This window comes from Euphorbia lathyris, chromosome 7, assembly GCF_963576675.1.
Source record: "Euphorbia lathyris chromosome 7, ddEupLath1.1, whole genome shotgun sequence".
NCBI lineage: Eukaryota > Viridiplantae > Streptophyta > Magnoliopsida > Malpighiales > Euphorbiaceae > Euphorbia > Euphorbia lathyris.
The window spans coordinates 61,850,566-61,869,083 of record NC_088916.1 but is presented as its reverse complement, the minus strand read 5'-3'; the positions used below and the strand labels follow the sequence as shown (position 1 = coordinate 61,869,083).

General features: G+C 36.2%; 2 pseudogenes; both read right to left on the bottom strand.

The window, feature by feature from the left end:
• Window positions 1-13,367: 13,367 nt before the first annotated feature.
• Window positions 13,368-14,350, bottom strand: LOC136200435 (zinc-finger homeodomain protein 5-like; annotated as a pseudogene).
• Window positions 14,351-17,749: 3,399 nt separating this feature from the next.
• Window positions 17,750-18,518, bottom strand: LOC136200434 (zinc-finger homeodomain protein 5-like; annotated as a pseudogene).

The window sequence follows — 18,518 nt, the reverse complement described above, 5'->3', positions numbered from 1 at the left end:
GCCGCTAAGCTTGTGTGGTAAGAAATTTTCCTTGGTCATTGTAGATGACTTTTCTCGGTACACTTGGGTCATCCTGCTGAGTATCAAGGATGAAGCTTTTGAGATGTTCTTAACATTGATTGGAAAACTTGAAAATGATAAAGACCTAAAGTTATCTCACATCCGAAGTGATAATGGTGGAGAATTCAAAAATCAACAATTTGATGAATTCTGTGAAGCCAGCGGCATTGACCACAATTTTTATGCTCCTAGAACTCTTCAACAAAATGGGGTAGTTGAGAGGAAGAACAAAACCTTGGCTGAAATAGCCAGGAAAATGCCGAGTGAGAATAGGCTTCCAAAGTATTTCTAGGGTAAAGCTGTCAACACAGCATGCTATATACTCAATAGGGCTTTAGTCAGACCTATACTTAAGAAAACCCCCTATGAACTTTGGAAAGGATGAAAACCCAACATTGGATATTTTCGTGCCTTTGGTTGCAAATATTTTATTCTAAATACTAAGGACAACCTTGCTAAGTTTGATTCAAAAGCTGATGAAGCTATCTTCTTAGGCTACTCAACAAATAGCAAAGCATATAGAGTTTTCGATAAACGAACTCAGGTCTTAGAAGAGTCTGTACATGTTGAGTTCGAAGAAACTGGCCCTGTAGGAAAGGTAACGAAATCAACTGAGGATGACCAATGCTCAGCATCTGCTGACCAAAATAAAGCTGCTGAGTCACTACCTCAAGGGCTGACCAAAGGTAAAAGCGAACCTCAAATCATTTTTACTGACCAACTTAAACCTGCAGAGATTGTTGAAACACCCACTCCTGAAGACACTACATTGCCAAAAGAAATCAAGGTTCCAAGAGGATACTCTGAAAGTAGAATTCTTGATGCCGCTGAGAACACCCTAATGACCAGAAATCAACTCAGGAGATATCTCAGCAACATAGCTTTCATGTCAGTTCTTGAACCAAGAAACTTCTTAGAAGCTGAGAACGATGAGTTCTGGATAAATGCAATGCAAGAGGAGCTTGATCAATTCAAAAGAAATGAAGTATCGGATTTGGTTCCCAATCCAAGAAGTCAGAAAGTCATAGGAATTAGATGGGTATTTCGAAATAAGCTAGATGAACAAGGAAATGTAGTCAGGAACAAAGCCAGACTTATAGCTCAAGGTTATAGTCAGCAGGAAGGTACTGACTATGGTGAGACTTTTGCCCCTGTGGCTAGATTAGAAGCTATAAGGATATTGTGTGCATATGCTAGCTTTATGAACTTTAAACCGTTTCAAATGGATGTCAAAAGTGCGTTTCTTAATGGAGTTATAAATGAAGAGGTTTATGTTAGTCAGCCTCCAGGGTTTGAGGATCCCAAGTTCCCAAACCATGTTTATAAACTCAAAAAGTCTTTGTATGGTCTGAAGCAAGCACCACGTGCTTGGTATGAAAGGCTGACCAGTTTCTTGCTGACTAGGAACTATGTCAGAGGAAAAGCTGACACAACCTTATTCATTAAGAGAAATGGTAAAGATACCCTGCTGGCACAAATATATGTTGATGATATTATTTTTGGTGCTACTAATGAGTCTATGTGCAAGGAATTTAGTAAGCAGATGCAAACTGAGTTTGAAATGTCAATGATGGGAGAACTCAGCTTCTTCCTTGGACTTCAAATCAAACAAGGCAAAAATGGTATTTTTATCAGCCAGACCAATTATGCCAAGGAGATATTAAAGAAATTTGAAATGGAAAATTGTAAGCCAACATCTACCCCAATGGGTACTGACACTGTACTCCGTGCTGACGAAAAAGGTAAGTCAGTAGACAGCAAGTTGTACCGAGGTATGATTGGCTCTCTACTCTATTTAACGGCAAGTAGGCCAGATATTCAGTACTCAGTATGCTACTGTGCAAGATATCAATCTAACCATAAGGAATCTCATTACATAGCTGTAAAAAGAATCCTTAGATATTTGCAAAGCTCAGTGAATGCATGTTTATGGTATCCTAACACGAATGATTTCACACTCATTGGATACACTGACGCTGACTATAGATGAGACAAGCTTGAGAGGAAAAGCACCTCAGGAGGATGTCACTTTCTTGGAAGCTGTCTCGTGTCTTGGTTCAGTAAGAAACAGTCATCAGTAGCCCTGTCAACAATTGAAGCTTAGTACATTGCTGCTGGAAGCTGTGTTGCCCAAGTGCTATGGATCAAGCAACAACTGGAAGATTATGGAGTTCAGACCAAAATGATTGAAGTCAAATGTGACAACAAAAGTTCCATTGACCTATCAAATAATCCAATCCAGCACAGCAGGATGAAGCATGTCAGCATTAGGCATCACTTCATCAGAGATCATGTACTCAAGGGTGAGATTAAGCTGACCTATGTTCTAACAGATGAACAGCTTGCAGATATCTTCACAAAGCCACTGGCTCGTGAACAGTTTAGCATATTGAGGGAAGCCATCGGTATGTTTAATCCTCTTCAATAATTTTTCCAAGTATGATAAATGATGAGTGATTATAACATACTGAGTAATTATCGCATATGCTGACTAAACATCTGTGCTGAGTAAATCACTATATGCTGAATTGCTAAGTACATTAAGTGATTATTAAATGCTGAGTTACTATACATGCTGAGTAAGTACTACACGCTGAGTCAATATGCATACTGAGTGATTCACTATGCAAATATGTAACTTTATTCTTGCATTCAGAACTTCAAATATTGAGTACCTCGGATACTGAGTAAAACAACTTGCGTAATAAATGCTTGCACGCGTATTCAAGTAGCTAACTAGGATGACGTAAGCGTAATCATTAGGAAAACCATGCGCCGAATGTGTTATTAATGTCAGAATTAAATGACTCCGAGTGCTTCAAATTCCCACCGTTATCCTGACTTATCAGATCAACACGCACCGCCTATAAATAGTGAATGATTTCTCACTATTCACCCTTACGCTTGATAATTTCGCACTTGACCTCTCTCTCTCAAATCCCTAATCTTTTGCATTTCTCAAGAACTCCTCAAGAACACCATGTCGAACGATTCCCAGAACAACTCCAATGACCAATACGCGGACAACAGATCTGATATTAATCCCCCTTCTCCAGCTGAGCAGGAGTATCAAGAAACTTCTTCCTCAGAGTCTCAGAAACAAACCCATGGTCAGCATGACCAACCCATGGGTGAGGTCAGCATCCTCGGAGAAAACTCACGAACTGAGCACTCAACTCCTTCGAAAACAAAGAAGCAGAAGAAGAACAAGAAATCTAGGGAAAGAACGTTCATTGCTGCCTTCAGCGGTGTTGAGAAACTCAACGTCTTCCACTTATGATAGTTCTCTAAGAGCTTCGTTGAAGCTGAAGAACCCTTCTGCGACTGGATCTCAAAGAACGGATGGACTACCCTTTTTTCACTCCCTGGAACGACCTACCCAAGGCTAGTAACCGAGTTTTATACTAACCTGACTATGGCTAAAGATGACGCTGACTATATGGTAACTTACATTAAAGAGAAGCAGATTACCATTACTCCCTCATATCTCTCTATACTGCTGGATCTCAAAGAAGAAGGAGCCGAACTGAGGAGAACAAATGACTACAAGTACGTTGAGTACAAGGCTGAGTTCTGTAAACCCAAGGATCACGTGGGAGAAGTTTCTAGCACATGTTTGGGTCAGCCTCAAAGACAATCACACTACATCCTGACCAACTACCTTTTCCCAAAGGTCAACGCCACCTCCTCCGCATCTAACTTCGAGCAATGCTTCATCTGGCATATGCTCAACTACCAACCACTCAACATGCATGTCTTTCTCATTGGGGCTTTCCAACAAAGAACCAGGATCCTCAGGATGGGCTCTCTCATCACCAAAATTCTTCAGGATCACAAGATCAGCTTCAAGGGGGAAGCAAGTGTAGTTGGCACTGAGATCACCTCGGGAATCCTGGTCGGCTTGGCACACAGCCTTATTTTCAAGAGCAAGTCCAAGAAAGGAAAGGAAGCCATGGAAGAGGAAGAACAAGCTGAGTTGCCCGTTAAAGGAAAGAAGAGAAAAGCTGACCCTGCTCCTAAAGCTAAACCTGCCATTCTGACAGCTAAAAGGATCAAGGTGGTGCTGACCAAACCTCCTCAAGCTGAGCCAGCCAAGAAAAAGGCTGAACGCGTTGAGACAAAGAAGAAAATAGCTGAGCCTGAAGAAGACAGTGAAAGTGAACCTGAGCAACCCCTAAAGAGGAAGAAATCCTCTGAGATGACACTATGCAACTCCACTTGACTTCATCGTTTCAAAGGATTCTCACTTCCTGCGAGCTTAGGGGATCGATCTGGAAAAGACTCCTCGTGGTCAGGAGGAAGAACAAATTTTTACTGAGGAACAGCCTGAAGCTGACAGAATGAAATCTGCTGAACCCAGTAACACAGCTGCTGCTGAGCATGCTTATGAACTAGAAGCTGAGTCTCCAGTGAAGAACAAGGTTATTGAGGACCTGTATACGGACTTTGGCCTCAACTCCTCTCCTGAGTCCCCTGAACAACCAACTACTGACTTCTCACCCAACTCAAAAAATCCCAAAGACAACAGTGGAAAGAGGTTCAAAAGGAAGTCCAAAAAGCCTTAGCTGATCGACATCTTGGATGACTCTCTGCTCAGGGACCCAATTACTGACTTGACTAGGTTGCAGTTCAATTTCTTCACCAACATAACTGAACCCACTCAAAGTCAGGATAAAGAAAATCAAGCCTCTGTTCCTAAGGCTCAGGAACATACCGAAACTACTTCTGCCGACACTGCTGCTCCACCTTCTACTGAGCAAGTGCTCAAAGTTCCTGCTGCTTAACTCAACGAGCAAGCAACGGAAAACACTCCTGCTAAAGACAAACTTGAGTTACCCTTAAATCCCAACTCAACTCCAGGTTGACACAAAGCAGGTGAATAATGTTGCTGAACAAATCCTTTTGATTCCAACTGAGCAGCAAGTACACCAGTCAGCTCCTGCTGCTGGCCTCAATAATAAGAATGCCGGTCCTGACCAAGCTGGCACTTCTACTTCTGGACAGCATCCAAATCCTTCAACACCTTCTGTCAACCAGAAAATGGCCCCTGAGACTTCACAGATCAATGCTGATAATGATCCCTACAACTTCCTGGATGCCTCTGAGTCAGGCCGTAGAATCATTTACTCAGCTCATGTGCTCATTCAAGAAATCAATCAGTCTCAAGCCGCTGCTGCTGGGTCCACTCCTGCTGAGTCAACTCAACTCTCCTCCATCACGCAACTTTTGACCGAACTCAAAGGTCTCAAGGAGCTGATGAATGTCATGACCTCCTTGGTCTTTCAACAGCCCAAGAAAGAATTCATGGTCAAGTTGGCGGATCTTCAGCTTATGATGGTTCACCATATGGACTCAATTGAGGGCAAAATTAATGCTCTATCTGCCGTGAACTCATCAATCGCCACTTCTGCTGAAGTAGCTCAGGGCTTCACTCAACTGACCACTGAGCTTACAAAAGCTCGAGACCTTGTTTCCTCTTCCTCTTAATGCACGATTGAACAAGTAGCTGAGGGTGTGCGCCTACTCAGCCTAACCAGAGAAGAGATGGAAACTGACCAAGTCAAGACCAACGACATCCTGCATTGCACCAGAACGACCCTTGAGCACGTACGTCATCTGAACGCTCAGTGTCATATCTACGATGCTTCCATGCTCAAGATGTTTCATCAGTCGTATGCACGAATGGCCGACTCAATCACCTGGATGGGGAAGTCACTTGAGTTCATACTCAGTGTCATCAGCGCCCATATGAAAATTCCCTCATCCAGCATGGTCGGTGGTCTCGCAGTCTTTAACGGTCTTAAAGAAAGTATGAGTCACATGCAACATTATTCGAACATATTGACTCGTGCTGTTCAAAAAGGGCAGTTTTATGCTTCTGCCCCTCAGCCTGGTGATGCTGGAAAAACGGGGGAGAAAGATAAGCACCCAGCTGACGGAACTCAAACTCAGCAGAAGCCTCCTGGCTCAACTTCTGCTAACCCGGGCAACCAAACTTAGCAACAAAGAACAGCCAAGCCTAGCCAGCAGACCAAACCCAAAGCTAACCAAGTTCAAGTTGACATCAAGAGATAGAACTAGAAATAGAATCTACTTGTAACTTGTGTTTTTTAGAAGGTTGTAATTGGCATGTCTATTTGATTGAGCTGAGTATTTATAAAAGCATCATTCCACACATTGTCTTTCATATAATGCTTTATATGCTGTGTTGATCTATGCGCTGACCTTTCTCATATAACTACTCATTGAACATAATAAACTAATACTTGTGAACAAATAAAATTATTTAAGTACTTGGCCACTGAGTAAAACTACTCAGCCCCAAAATTAGTATACTCAGCTGATCTTAACTCTAATACCTGAACTTAAGGTAGTTAACCTTCGAAATTGAGTAAAGACAACATGCACCAAGTACTGACCAAGCTGACCTTAGACTTACTTGATCAAATCTTAAAAAGTTTAGAGTAAAACTAAGTCAGTAGCGACAAAATGTTCCAAGTACTGACCTACTTCTGAAGCTAACCTTAGACTCATTTCGATTAAATCTTAAAAGGTTTAGAATTGAACTAAGTCAGTGGATTCCAACCTTAGACTCACTCGATTAAATCTTAAAAGGTTTAGAGTTGAGCTAAGTCAGTGGATTCAATCCTTACGGGGGAGTATTTTCAGAAGTTTATAAAAGGTCAACTATCATGGGGGAGCTCAACACTGAGTTCCTTGTTGAATATTTTTGCCAACATCAAAATGGGAAAGTTTGTTGAAACACCTTTCCACATGATTTTGATTTGACAAAATTATTTAAGTAAATCACCATGATAAAAATATTCTAACACAATTAAATTTAAGTGCTTTGATTGTGCTAATGAGTTTGTTCAATGTTGAGTAAGTTGATTAATAAGAACAGGAATTAAGTATCTATAAGAGAAAGTCAAGACAAAGTCAGCAGATGCAAATCACACAGCCGAAGCTGAGTAAAATGCAACTCAGTTTGGAGAAATAAAATGTCTTCTTCAGAAAAGCTTGAAGGCGAAGCCGCTGTGTCAAGCTGAGTGGTCGTCAGGTCAGCATCAATGATCACCAACTTGCAAGACAAAGTCTGTCCATTTCCTGAAGTATTCAGAAGTCATAGAAATCTGTCTGGAAGACTTTTCAAAAATGAGCATGGACCATCTGACATTAAGAAAAAGACAAACTTGGCGTCTGACGAAGACAAAAGACATGATTGGCCTGCAGCACTGAGTGCTGACCAAGTGATGACGAAAGATGAACGTTTCCCCACAACGGCTATGTCAGGATTCAAATTATTGGCACTTCAAACATCACTATAAAAAGGCCACTTCATTATTGGAAATACACACAAGATAGACAAGCAAAATCTTCATCAAGTCAATTCATTTGCAAAATCCAAAATAGAAGCTGTCTGAAAAGAAAAAGAAAGCTCTTACACCAAACTCCTATTTTTGTGTAAAAGTCTAGAGTGATTTATTCATCTAAAGTGTTCTTTGTTGTATTAAGAACAATTTCTTATCATTTGTAAAAGGTTAGAAAAGAGAGGCTGAGTACTTGGTTATAGTACTTAGTGGTAGAGAAAAGCTGAGTACACGGTTATAGTGCTCAGTGGTAGAGATAGGATTGATTAGACGGATAGAGGATGGTACTCTTGCATACTCAGTTGCTATTGTAAACGGTTTGTGCTCTATCTTTAAAGAGCTTAGTAGAGGATTCAAAAAGCTCGAAAGGATTTCCGGGGACTGGACGTAGGCGGAGAGGCCGAACCAGGATAAGTCTATACGCTGAGCTGAGTAGTCTGAGTGCTGAGTTAGAAACTGACTTAAGTGTTACTTCCTAACTCACAGTTGAAACAGCTCTAGTCAACCGTTGTCTAAAGCTATCTCACACCATACTCAATGGTGCTGACCTAAAAACTGAGTTGAAATCTTAAACTCCAAAATAAGTCAGCATTAAGTATTAAAAAGTTGAAATAGTTCCTACCCCCCCCCCCCCCCCTTGGAACTAATTCTATCACATTACACAGGACCAACACCCTGTTTTCAAGAAAGATCTCATAAAAACCCAAATGACCTTCATGCGCCTCAGTATTCACTTGGTTAGAGGAAAGAACCCTAGCTTCCAAGTGAGCAAACTGAAGGAACCTAGACACCAGCGTGGCTAGGGTAAGGTCATCAAAGGTGGATGGTTGCTCGTAATTCCTTAAATGGGGAATTTGTAGCTTCTTAGGCTCTTCAGCCTTTTCATTCTTATTTCTTCAAAGTTTACTTTTCTTGCTAACATGAGGTTTCTTACCCTTACCGTGAGATGAGCCCGCTCGAACCATTGAACGATGAAAATGAGGAAATAAAAAATAGAAGGAAAATGAACTTACTTTGGAAAAGCAACAACTTTCTGAAATCAAAAGCAGAAGAAAACGGACAAGAAACTTGAAACTCCAAAAATGAAAAGAAGTACCAAGCAGGAGGAAGTAAGAAATGCAGTGAATGGGTAGAGGCAAATAAAAGAGAGTGAGAAATTGAAAAAACTCTAAGGCAGCTGAAGGGTTTTTTTCATCATTACAGACGTACTCATAAATGAACTGCAAAACATGAAGTTCTAGGCAATGGCGGAGACAGGAATTGATAGTTTGGGGGGGGGGGGGGGGGGGGGGGCTAATTTTTATCCGACTATTTGGAGTAATTTTTCGAAGTCTAGCCCGTTAGGGCTGGATAATTTTTTTAAAGCTTCCAGCACACTGAAACTTTGTCGTTTTGGTATGTTGACTAAAAATTATAATATTTTCACACTTTTTTTATTTTTAGCTATAAAATTTTTATATTTTTCATAAAATTTAATTTAGAAATTAAGTTAATTGAGTCTCAAAAGTAAGAAATTGATTTTTTTTATAGATAATAAATTCTTAAAAAATAGATATAATAAAAAATAAGTTCAAATAAAACAACAAAGTGTCTAATTGAAAAAATAAAGTTCAAATAAAACAAAAAAAATGAACTTGGTGTGGTTTGAACCAATGATCTCTCACTTTAAAACAAGACTCTTAACCAAATTAACCATTTTAAACTATTGAAATAATACTACATAGGTTAAATATATACCAATATTAGGGGGCTACACGAGATAAAACTAACGATACTTAAGGGCGGAGCTGGTGGCCGGGGGGGCTTCCCCCCCCCCTGGGCTCTAGGCTGGCTCCGCCCCTGGTTCTAGGTCCACTCACAACCGGACACGTCAATAATTTCAAGAGCATAAAATAGACGGCATCATCAAAACTTCGAAATGATGGTTTTGGAAGTACAAAGGCACAAAAGGTCCTCCTAACAAGACAACTATTACAAAATAAACCCTGGAAGAAAGTCTAAAAATGCTAAAGAGGGGGGCATCTGATATCATGCAAAATGACATCACGTGGATGACGTCATTGCCACCCTCTTTGAGTTAAAAGGTCACATGCGAGAATAAGCGGCCCAAATCCAAACGACAACAGCCCAAGGTCAACGATAACGGTCCAGAGACATCTATGAAGGCTCAAATTCGGTAAGCGGGGCTTTAACCCGCAATCACAAGAGAATCCTATGGAATCCTACGAGATAAAGGATTCCTCCCAGAAATCAGACTCCTTAAGAGAAAAGAAATCCTAAACTCATAAGGATTTCTAAAGAGATGGCCACCTTAACCTAAACAAACACTAAAATGTCTTATGTATCGGAGCAGATTTGTCAGACTCCGGCCCGGTCTGACTTACGTTCTGTTTTACAGGTTCATTACGACGTCGGATTGATCATGCGGTCTGAATACGTAAGCAATATCAGGTATACATTTATCACATGGAATAACTAATTTTGAAATTTGGTGGAAAATATATAGAGGGAAAGAAAATATTTTAAATTAGATAATTTTGCATTATATTTATAATTTTGTATGCAATTTTTAAATTGAAAATTTTATTAGAAACACAAAACAAAACATGGAATATCAATATTATCATATAAATCTAAATAAGTTAAGATTGAATAGTAATATATAACATTAAACCTTTCAAACAAAATATAATATTAAAGAATCAGAACTTTATTTTATATAAGAAAAATTTCGAATATTAAAATAGAAATATAGCAGCAAATAATTATTATTATTAAAAAATAGTTATTCTATAAATTGAGCCATATATTCCAAATTGGGATAGAATCAATAGTCAAACAAATATTATATAGGGTATTGCAAGCGCGATTAAGTTTAATGCTAATCCATTTGTTTGGCATGAGGTGCCAGCGTTTTAGGAAAGTTTTTTAATAAGGTATTTTTTTTTATATAAAAATTGGGACGAGACAGAACTAGGGCGAGATGAGCTTGGCCCAAGAACAGTCAAACCCGTGATATATTAAAAAATAAAAAAGTGAATGTTTGAACAAAAAGAAAGGGAAAAGAATCTTTAATAAGGTATTAAAACATTTAAATTCCAATTTAAGGAATGTCACGTAAAAGAATCTTCGAATAAAACTATCAATGCATCATTAATTAAAATAAAATATTATTAGTGTCCTTATTAAATGCCAAGACATATTTTCTAATGTCACTAAATTTAAAAATGTGTCAACAAGCGTTCCTAAATAATAAAATAAATAAATATATGTTGATATATATATATATAGAGGGATTCCCTTACTTCTTATTCTAAGGGAAGAATAATCTTATTCCAATTACCAAACAATATCATCGTAATTTAATTAAACAAATTCAATTTAATTAAAATCCACACCACCTCTCTCTCTCCTCCCTTCTCCTAAATGATCCACGCGACTCTCTCTCTCTCTCTAATATCTCCCATTCACGACTCTCTCTTCTATCTTCCCTTGAACGATTCGCGATTCCGAAATTGATGATTCTTCATGAATAAAAGAAGGATTAGTGAACTCTAACAAGAGCATTTAAATCACACCTGAAGTGAGAATTCTAGTTATGATTTTGTAAAAAATAGTAAAACCAAGAACAGCAGAAAAAATAGGATTTTGGACTCTTTAATTCTGGATTCATTAATTCTGGATTTTGGACTCATTAATTCCACCTAAAAAATAGGATTTTGGACTCATTAATTCTGGATTCCACACCTATTAATCATCGATTCCACTACCCCTCTTCCTCCTGTTTTTACCACACAATTCTTAGATGAGACGAGCTAATTAACCAAGAACAAAACCAATTCATTTTTACCAAGCCAAACTTGTCATGTTTTAGCTCTTTCTAGAGAAATTGCGGAGAGATTATGCTTGAAGTCAGCAGGGTTCATATTACCCCCACCAGCAACAGCAGAAATCAATCGATTATTATGTGCTACATCAAAAACAAAATCGACAAAAAAAATGCAGAATCTACAATGAATCAAGATGATTAAATTTTGTTTCATTGATGAACATATCCACAAACATGTATTTTGATTATTATGTGTTACATTAAGAACAAAGCCGATATAAAAAAATACAGAATCTCTAGTCGGAGTCGTGAATGGTTTAAGGGAAGGAGGAGAGAGAGAGCCGTGAGGTTTAAGAGTAGAAGGAGAGAGAACTGTAAATCGTATTTAAGAGAAGAGGAGAGAGAGGTGTTTACCAAACAATATCATCCTAATTTAATTAAACAAATTTAATTTCGGAATCGCGAATCGTTCAAGGAAAGATAGAAGAGAGAGTCGTGAATGGGAGATATTAGAGAGAGAGAGAGTCGCGTGGATCGTTTAGGAGAAGGGAGGAGAGAGAGAGAGGTGGTGTGGATTTTAATTAAATTGAATTTGTTTAATTAAATTAAGATGATATTGTTTGGTAATTGGAATAAGATTATTCTTCCCTTAGAATAAGAAGTAAGAAAATCTCTCTCTATAGCCTCAATATATATATATATAGAAATTGGGACGAGACAGAACTTGGATGGGGTGAACATCCGTGGCCCAAAAACTCACATATATATTCATAGATTAAATAAATGCCGCACATATATACTAGATTAAAATATGTGTCAAAAAGCTAAATATCATCAAGTCAATATTTCGTGATGTAAATTTAAATAGCATCCCTAAATAAAAAATATATATATATTGACGTATATGTTAAAGCATTCCTTAACTAAAATAAATGTCAAAAACAATTTCCCTAATTATAAAGTATGACATAAATTTAAAGCATGGTAATTTTATTAAAAAAAATCGACTCATTTTTATAAGTATCACTAAATTAAAATAAATATCAATAAAAATAGAAAAGTGTTCCTAAATTTTAAAATTGTCTTTGAGTTTAAAAATATTGTCGCTTTTTTAAGGCATGCATAAATTTTGAAAAATGCCAACACAAATTGAAAATGGCATTAAATAGTAAAATATAACGACACAAATATTAAAATTTCATTAAATTAAAAACAATAGTATGGATTTTATTAATGTTGTTAAATTTTTTGTAACGATAGTTATTTGGATAGCCATAAGCAATTTGTTGTTAAATCCATAAGTGCAATCAACAGTAAAATTAATAATAAAAAGTAAAATTTAAAATATTTGGATAGCCATAAGCAAATGGGATATTTATTTTCAAATACAATATACTAGTAGGGTTTTTCTAAAATAGAAAATAATTTTAGGCAAAAAAAAAACATGATACTCTTGTAATTTTAATTTTAATAGATTGAGTCTGTGATCGTTTAATTCAACATGTCTAATTATTTATTGATTTTTTTATCACGTTAAATTTCTACTTGTCAAATTTTCTTTATTAATTTATCAAATTTATTAATTTTGAATATCTAATTCAGTTAAAAGATGAATGCTTATTTCATTTATGTCTATACAGTACATCACACATTATTATTACTATTGTTGTTGTTAAAAATGCAAAAATCGAAAAAAATGTAATGCTATATTAACATTAATTGGGTAGTTATTAACATCTTAGATTTAAAAAATTAAGAGATTAATATGTTGAAATAAAATATCACGAGCTCAATCCATCAAAATTGAAATCATCAAGAATTAAGGATTAAGGTTCATATGATGCTTTGTCTTAATTTGATGTCTAAGTAGTCATGTTCACCTAATTAGTTAGTCACTCGCCATTAATTTTTTTTAATATAATGATTAAAATCATTTTGAAATTTAAATATAATAAATTTAGATCTAATAGTACAAAAACATAACATGACTTGGATATATGCAAATCTAAAAGGTTAATAATACTTCAGAATTCACAGACATGGAATGCTTCAAATCCCTTTTAGTTTTCAAACCACTAGCCGATGCTCATAGATTTGTCCAAGACGCCTTACACTGGCTTTTGCTCCTCTTGATCTTGTTGTAGCTTCTGATGTTTCTTCATAATATTATTATTATTATTATTATTATTATGCATCCAAACTTTGAAAACTTGCCTTCTAACTCCAACATCAGCACAAAACCTGTCCACTTTTTCTTATCTTGCTTGTTGATTCTCCACCCAACTTTTTCAGCAAATTCCATCATTCTCTTCTTCTGTTCTTCACTGAATTTCATCCCGAAATGTTTCTTCGACATAATATAAGGCGGCGGGTGCGGGATTGCATCGGCATTAGAGTGAAAAACGTTCAGATCTTCACTAGAAGACTCAGTTCCGCTTGGCACCCTCTAGAGTAAACCACTACTCAACCGACAGATACAGAATTACTCTTTTGGGTGCCAATTTTCTACATGCCTTTTTGTGATTTCTTTGTTTTTGCTAGAAAGAAAATAAGTCTCTAAAGTTATTTCTGATGTACTTTTTCATTTTTGTTTTAGGATGTTTGGGTTTTGTTTGGTTTTGTTGCGATTTATGTGCCGCCAAAATCCATTACCATCAGGTGAACCATGTTTGTCGCAGTAGGACTAGTGTACAACCATGTTGAGTATCATGATGATGCAGCACCGTCGGAGACGAAAATGGCGATGGTAATTGACGACTATGAACCATCACTCTTCCTTTCAAATTAGGACTGAATTGAGTCTCTCTATCTACCTCCTTCCGGTGGAAATTTCGGTGACAGTCACATGCTGCTTTAAAGCTTCTAAGCTTCCTTCTTTGCCTGCCGGCATGAACTCACCGCATCCGTCGTAAGCATTCCAGTAGATGCTAGCCGCGTGGTTTCTGAGGCATTCGTTGTACCTAATTCTGGAGTTGGATCCTCTTCTAGAGGAAACAAATTAATTTTGATTTAGGGTTTGGCTGTAGGAAAGGATTGTGTTACCATTACTCTTTCTTCTCTGTAGGCCTGATGAGGATTGATGGGCTTCCATCATGATCTAACTAAAGGCGATGCATCTTCGATAGCCCTTAAAGAGCTATTGGAGTTCGTAGCGAAGGGTGAAAAAGGCAAACCATAAGGAAGACAAGCAGCCACATCACGAGCTGTTTCAGTTGCTGCCTTAGTACGTATTGTCGCAGCCTCTGCCTCCTCCTCAGCACGTCAATGTGCAGCCAATTAGCGACCTAGCAATTTGAGCCAGACATTACTCATGTTAGAGCCTGCACACACAAGAATCAAAAAATCAAAACAACTAAAAAAGGAAGTGTTAATTTCTAACCTGGAAAGATATGATTATACGTGGGGGCTCTTTCTAAATGGACTCTTTTATCCTCATCCACTATAAAAAAATGGCATATCCTCAGCCAAATGGCTCAACAGTTGATCCCTTAAAAAAGTAAGACAATATTTTTAAACAACATGTGATAACATATGATATCGTGCAAAACAGCATCATGTGGATGACGTCATTCCCACCCTCCTTGAGTTAAAAGTTCACGTATGAGAACAAGCGGCCCAAATCCAAATGACACCATCCAAGTTCAATGATAACGGTCCAGAGACATCCCAAGTTCGGTAAGTGGGGCTTTAACCCGCAATCATAAAAGAATCCTCCTGAATCCTACGAGATAAAGGATTCCTCCCAGGATTCTGACTTCTTAAGGGAAAAAGAATCCTAAACTCATAAGGATTCCTAAAAAGATGACCACCTTAATCTAAAAAACACTATAAATAAACAGGTATTGGCACAAGGTTCGGTATATTAAGTATTATCTCATAATTAGTCCATATCCTTTAATCTGATCCAATCATAAAATGACTTGGGCAGCGGGGATGGATTTGCTGGGCTCCAACCCTGTCTGACCTACGTTCTAAACGTCGGATTGATCATGCAATCTGGATACGTAAGCGATATTAGGGATACAGTTATCACATGGAATAGCTAATTTTGAAATTTGGTGGAAATATAGAGAGGGAAAGAAAATACTTTAAATTAGATAATTCTGCATTATATTTAAAATCAATTATGCAATTTTTAAATTGAAAATTTTATTAGAAACACAAAACATGGAATATCAAAATTACCATAAAAATCTAAATAAGTTAAGATCGAATAGTAATATATAATATTAAACCTTTCAAACAAAACATAACATGAAAGAATCAAACTTTATTTTATATAAAAAAATCAAATGTTAAAATAGAAATCTACCAACAAATAATTTTTATTAAAAATGGTTATTCCACAAATCGAGCCATATATTCCAAATTGGGATAGAATCAATAGTTATATTATATATGGTATTGCAAGAGCGACTAAGTTTAATGCTGGTCCATTTGTTTGGCTTGAGATGCCAACCAGGGCCGGTCCTGACAATTCATGAGCCCTAGGCAAATTAAGGAATAAAGGCCCCTATGAAAAAAATTTGTACGTCACAAAATTTTTCAAAAATCGTTTTTCAAATAACAATTTTTTTTCCATTCGAATCACTATTCTACTATTGCTATCGTCATCAATAAATATATCTTCTGAAAATCGCCTTTTACGAGTTCACTTTCAATACATGATAAATAGAAAAGTATTTTATTAGTAATTAGACGATATATTTTATTACGTTCACTAAATAGAATTGTTTACCCAAAATAAAAAAATATATATTTTATAATTTCTTTAAATTATGGATTAAACTCCTATTTCACCTATGTAGTATCCAAAATTTTATCATTTGGCTAATAAGATATTATTTGATAACATTTGCCCCTTGGAGTATTTTCATAAGCGACCTTTAACTCATTTTGGATAAAAAAAAACGAACCTATTTGTTAAAATTTTTGCTAATAATTTTTTTATTGCATGTTTCACAATTAAATCATATCATCAAAATTACTTTTCAATATGTCATCATTTTTCATATATAAGTAACAGAGTATGATTTTTTACTTTAAGTAAAAAAATTTAGATTTCAATTCATAAATTCTAAACTTTACTAAATATATTTTAGACTCTTAATTTATAAACCTTAATCTTGAAAACATATTAAAAATAATGATTTTATTTATTTAATATAACTCAAAGTATTATATTTAACATAACTTAAAGTATTATTTGATATGATTGTAAATGAGTGTAAATGAGGTTTTAAAAATGAATTTGTATAATTTCGGTTTTTGAAAAGAAAATTGGTTTTCCAGCTTTATATCTAAAAAAAATATGCTTTTGTGGGGATTCGAACACAAAAAGCTTTAGGATGGAAGTTGTAAGTCTTACCACTAAGACACTTATGCAAATTGGTTTTCCAGTTTTACCAATTATATACACAACGCAGACTAATAATTTTTTTGGGCGCCCTTACAACCTTGGGCCCTAGCCACGGCACTCCCGGCCTAGGCCCAGGGTCGGCCCTGATGCCAACGTTTTTAACTAATCTTTTGTATTACGATAACATTTCTGTTTTTATTCAACGCATTAGTTAGCGCTCTTTTTCCTTTCTCAGGTTCTAGGAAGGTTTTTTAATGAGGCTATTAAAACATTTGAATTCCACCTTAAAGAATGTCATATAAAAGAGTTTTCAAATAAAACTCTCAATGCATTAATTAAAATAAAATATTATTAGTGTTCCTATTAAATGCCAGGACTTATCTAATGGTATTTATGTGTCAATAAACTAAACAACTTCCTTAAGTTAATTTAATAGATTGAGTCTATGATCTTTTAATTCAACATGTCTAATTATTTATTGATTTTTTTATCACATTAAATTTCTACTTTGTCAACAAAAATTATTGGATTTGTCAAATTTATAAATTTTGAATATCTAATTTAGTTAAAAGAGGAATGTTCATTTCACTTATGTCTATACAGTACATCACACATTATTATTATTATTATTATTATTGTTAAAAATGCAAATTTTGAAAAAAGAAATGTAATGCTATATTAACATTAACTTGGTTTTATCTTCAAAATTAACTTTGTAGTTATTAGCAGCTTAGAGTTAAAAGATTAATATGTTGAAATAAAGAATCATGATCTCAATCCATCAAAATTGAAATCATCAAGAATTATGGATTAAGGGGCATATGATACTTTGTCTTAATTTGATGTCTAAGTAGTCACGTTCACCTAGTTAGTTAGTCGGTTACCATTAGATTTTTTCTAAAGCAGTCACCATTAGATTTAGATTTATTAAAATTCTAATATATTGATTAAAATCATTTTCAAATTTAAACCTAATAAATTTAGATCTAATAGTACAAAAGCAGAACATGATTAAGATACATGCAAATCCAAAAAGTTAATAATACTTCATAATTCACTGACACATAATACTTTAAATCTGTTTGAGTTTACAAACCATGAGCTGATGCTCAGAGATTTGTCTGACACGACTTACACAGGCTCTTGCTCTTAATCTTGTTGTAGTTGCCGATGTTTCTTCATCTTCTTATTATTATGCATCCAAACTTTAAAAACTTGCCTTCTAACTCCAACATCAGCACAATCTTGTCCACTTCTTCTTTATCTTGCTTTTTGATTCTCCACCCAACTTTTTCAGCAAATTCCATCATTCTCTCCTTCTGTTCTTCACTGAATTTCATCCTGAAACGTTTCTTCTACATAACATAAGGTGGCGGATGTGGGATTGCATCGGCAATAGAGTGAAAAAGGTTCAGATCTTCACTAGAAGACTCAGTTCCGCCGCCGCCAAAAGCCATTACCATCAAGTGAACCATGTTTGTCGCAGTAGGACTAATGTACAACCATGTTAAGTATCACTGATGATGCAGCACCGTCGGAGACGACAATGGCGATGGTAATTGACGATTATGGACCATCGCTCTTCCTTTCAAACTAGGACTGAATTGAGTCTCTCCATCTACCTCCTTCCGGTGGCGATTCCGGTGACAGTCACATGCTGCTTTAAAGCTTCTAAGCTTCCTTCTTTGCCTGCCAGCATGAACTCACCGCATCAGTCGTAAGCATTCCAGCAGATGCTAGCCACGTTGTTTCTGAGGCATTCGTTGTACCTAATTCTGGAGTTGGATCCTCTTCTAGAGGAAACAAATTAATTTTGATCTACAGTTTGGCTGTAGGAAAGAATTGTGTTACCATTACTCTTTCTTCTTTGTAGGCTTGATGAGGATTGATGGGCTTCCAT